Source organism: Salmo salar, chromosome 13, assembly GCF_965601325.2.
Source record: "Salmo salar chromosome 13, fSalSal1, whole genome shotgun sequence".
In the NCBI taxonomy this organism is placed as follows: domain Eukaryota; kingdom Metazoa; phylum Chordata; class Actinopteri; order Salmoniformes; family Salmonidae; genus Salmo; species Salmo salar.
This window is the reverse complement of record NC_138303.1, coordinates 30,704,649-30,708,999: the sequence shown is the minus strand read 5'-3', so window position 1 is coordinate 30,708,999 and position 4,351 is coordinate 30,704,649. Positions and strand designations below refer to the sequence as shown.

The following is a 4,351-nucleotide window of genomic DNA, read 5'->3' as shown; positions in this document are numbered from 1 at the left end:
ATGGCAATGGTTTTTTCCTGTGCAGTACATTTATCAGAGGTTGCAGTGTTTGCAAGTTTAAGATCTTTGATACTCTCCTTTTTATGTTTTCAAGTATAATTTTCTCCAGACCATCAGCTCTTTCATTTATCTTTGCAGTGACATCATCGATTCAATTGACCTGGAGTTAGCGCAAAGACAATTCTTTGTATTTTTGGGTGCAGAACTACTGACTGGAGAATCAGAATCAACCGAATGTCCAGATTCCTCCATTTCTTCTCCTGAGGAGTCTGGTGGCGGTGTCTCTCAGGTGTATGAGGGGAACGGCACCTCCGTACCTTCAGGCTCTGATCAGGCCCTACACCCAAACAAGGGCACTGCGTTCATCCACCTCAGGCCTGCTCGCCTCCCTACCTCTGAGGAAGCACAGTTCCCGCTCAGCCCAGTCAAAACTGTTCGCTGCTCTGGCACCCCAATTGTGGAACAAGCTCCCTCACGACGCCAGGACAGCGGAGTCAATCACCACCTTCCGGAGACACCTGAAACCCCACCTCTTTAAGGAATACCTAGGATAGGATAAAGTAATCCTTCTAACCCCCCCCCCCCCCCCCCCACCCTTAAAAGATTTAGATGCACTATTGTAAAGTGGTTGTTCCACTGGATATCATAAGGTGAATGCACCAATTTGTAAGTCGCTCTGGATAAGAGCGTCTGCTAAATGACTTAAATGTAAATGTAATGTTAAATGTAATGTAAATGTATGGACTGGCGACCTGTCATTCAGGGCAGAAAATATATGGAGAGTTGCACCATGATTGGCTCAGTGCTCTGTCATTCATGGGGACACTACGTCACTGCCAAGTCTAACGGTAGAGCTTGAAAATTCAAGCCCCTTGGGTGCTGCCATAGAGTTACATTAGAAGTGCCCATCCAAGAAGGCTCAGGGTTATTAGCTGAGTGCTTTTTCACACATATTTTTCTTCCCTTTTGCCAAGTTTCAGATTAAATTAGCAGTCTACTGAGTGTTGTTCTCTGTTGTGTTAACTATAAACTGAGTTTTGTTACATTTAAGTAAGTTTGAGAAGGATAAAAGTTTAGGTTACTCGGAGTAAGATAAATTACCATCTGCACGCATCGCCATCTTTTCTCTTCCCGGTAATTGGTTTTTCTGATAGCCACGCTAGCTTCACCCTCTTGTGGGTTCCAGCAAGCTAGCTAGCATGCTAGGTAGTGCTATAGCTTCAAGCCCCAATCCAGTAGGGGCTTGAAGCTATAGTGAGCTTCGATTTGTCATTGAAAATGAATGGGCTTCTGTTGTTCCATCACCACCCAACATGCTCTATTGATCTCGGCCATTATGCACAAGCTAGGCCAGTTTGAAACATCACCATCTCGTGGCAGCATTTACCTGCCAGCTTCAGAAGCTTTTTTTAAGCTTAAAAACCCCATTAGATTTTTGCCCAAAACTAAGATGAAAAAAATACTAAAACTGCATCTAATTGATTATGGTTTTTATTTTACGTAGTTTTTCCAACAGGTTTCTTAGTTATTTTATGTCAGTTTGCAATTATTATTTTTTATGATTCGTTTTTGACACAAAGTGTCAGTGTCAGAAAGATTGACTTTATTTTCCTGTTCAACGTCATTATGAGGATTGTTTTAGGACAGAGATTCAAGTGGACACTATTTCAGAATTTCTTACAAATTAATAAATAATGTATTAAACTTTGACCTTATTAGGAAATGTTTTGAATGAGTTCTGTTAGTCAGCCACCAACTCAATAGGGCTGACTTATTTTTACAGTGATTCAGTCATTCAGACACATGACAGGGACAAACATAGTAGTGACACTTATGGCTCAGCCTCCTCGAATGAGACAGGAGTTCCCATAATTGCAACTAATGTCCAACTTTGGGGGGGCTCTATAATTTAACCATGCTCATACAATATTTGTTTAAGGGTTCCACAGGCGGAACGGGGTTCTACTAGCGGAACGTCTGTCCTCAACAGGTTAAAATGCAATTTTGTTCTTCTACAATGGTAAATATGAAATAGCTTATTCAAAATGAAACTAACACCACCACCACTCTGTCATGGTTTAAACCATCTTCTTTCTATTCTGCCTGTCTGTCTCTCTCTCTCTCTGTCTGTTTTGAGCTTCCGCTAGCAAACTTGCAACATTGTTTAAACTGTCCATTGAGCTCAGCACAGACACAGACAGCTGTATTTGCGTCCTGTACTTCAGACCCTTTTCAGGTGTCCCAACTTTTCTTTTTACAAAAAAGGTTTATTTGTCAGCAAGACGCATAAATTAATTCAGACTACAAGTGTGTGTCATTGCACTTTTTGGTGTTTTGTAACAGATGTCTCCTTCTGTTCATCTAAGCGCAAGCGCATGCTTAAATAGGAAGTCCTGTGAAGAATATAGAGCCCCTCCCGAATGTCACGCTATAATTTGCACCCTGTTCTGAAATGATCCACTCGAAATCTAGGATTCCATGTTATTCCTTACCATAAAAAAAACAGTTCAGTGTTCAGTGTTTAACCGTTGAAGATTGGCGGCGAGCTATCCGGAGTATTTTGTAAGTGTTGAGTCCAGGGTGGTGAAATCCAGATGACACGCCCTTCTTGTTGAAATTGTAAAAGTTAAAGAGTTGCCTGTCCTGGCTCTCCAGAGACACTGACATGCCATTGACCTTCAGCTTGCAGTGGTACTCCCCATCGAACACCACCCTGAACACCCTCTCCTGCAAGAAGTCCAGCCTGATAGTCCTGTACTTGGCTGGCACTGTGGTGTCCACCTGGGACCCAAACTGCTGAATGACCAGCACCCCATCCAAGCCGCCTTGAGCTCATAGAAGGTCGTGTTCTGGTAGTTGAAGAGGCCCGTGTAGGGCGTGGGGTCGAGGGTCGGGTGGCAGGGAGAGTTTGCGCTGTGCGTCTCTGAAGGTGCTTTCCATCGCAGGGATGAGGTGGCTGTAGGCCTGTATGACCAGTTCCCTGTCTGCTGCTGGCAGCCTCACTCCGGCTATCAGCACCACCAGGCCCACTTTTAGCCGGAGAACCAGGGAGAAGGTGGCGGCGCAGCCGCCCTGTTCTCCGTCCTTACGGACCACCTCATAGCCCAGCTGCTCATTGACCTCCCAGGGTGTGCCAGTGTAGTTGGTGAAGTAGCCCTTGTGACGCGGAACAGAGGGGTCAGCAGGGTCTTCAGGATGTCCTCTTAGAGGAGGGACTGGCTGTAAGCCCCCAGAATCACCATGGCCAGTTTGGCCATGTTGGTCGCTGTGGAGTACATCTGGCCAGCGGGCCGGTACCAGCCCACGTCATAGAGGAGTGCCAATTGGCCGCTGCTCTACACGCCCACTGCCATCTGGCTTTGAATGGCCCGGGGTGATGGCAAAGCCTGTCTCCTCCATCCTCAGCTGCTCCAGGATGTTGTCAGACACCCAGCGCTGATAGTCCGAATATGAGAATTTCTTGGCCAAGACATTAGCCAATAACGAAAAGGCCACGTTGTTGTAGTGACATGTAAGGGAGCAGGAGGAAACATTGGTAATGTCTCAGTCACATGAAATCCCCACCACCCTTTACAAAAATGTACTGGATAAGATGTTGACAGGAAGGGGAATTAGGTGTACCTTACTTGGTGCTTGGGTCTGCCACAAGGGCATCATCCTGTAACAGATCTATAGCAACCGCTGTGTCTCCACCCCACAGTAGATTTGTTGCCCGAAGGTGCCTGAAATGGAAACACAAATTTGGGAGTCAAACGCTATGGTCAAATGAATGACAAAACTGAGTTCTGGAGTCAAAGGAATGTACAAGGGAACTTTCCTCAGGTTTAATCCAGTGAAAGTACAGTACAGTACAATACAGCACAGACAGAGGGATCTGGTCAGGAGAAAAGGCTAACAAGCCATGAGCTCATTAACCTCTAAGTATACTCTCTCTTCTCTAATCACGTAATGGCCAGGGTAAGCTAGTCATGAAGAGGAAGAGTGCCTTTACAAGAGAGCTGTCCGGCCATCAGGGTGACATAGGTTTGAGTGAGGCTGGGTATATCTGAACCAACCTTGACATCCACATCATCCCACCGCTTCCCCAGCAGGTTTTTGATGGTGAAGTTTGCTGCATACTTCTCCAGAGTCATCCAAGAAGGCCACCTTGCCTTCCTCCCATAGCTTGTACAGCATCAGTGTGGGGACGATATCCGAGAGACTAGCGATGCTGCGGGGAAAACAATTGTCTAGTGTTATTCCTCCTGCAACCTGTGGATGGAAAATACATTAAAGTTGGTCTCCAGTTATCTTACAGATATTGCACCTCTTAAAGTATTTTCCTCAATCAAAGACTTTACCTAACTAAGCA

General features: G+C 45.5%; 1 pseudogene; it reads right to left on the bottom strand.

Annotated features, from left to right (window-relative positions):
* Positions 1 to 2,514: 2,514 nt before the first annotated feature.
* Positions 2,515 to 4,133, bottom strand: LOC106566921 (beta-lactamase-like protein 1 pseudogene; annotated as a pseudogene).
* Positions 4,134 to 4,351: the final 218 nt, after the last annotated feature.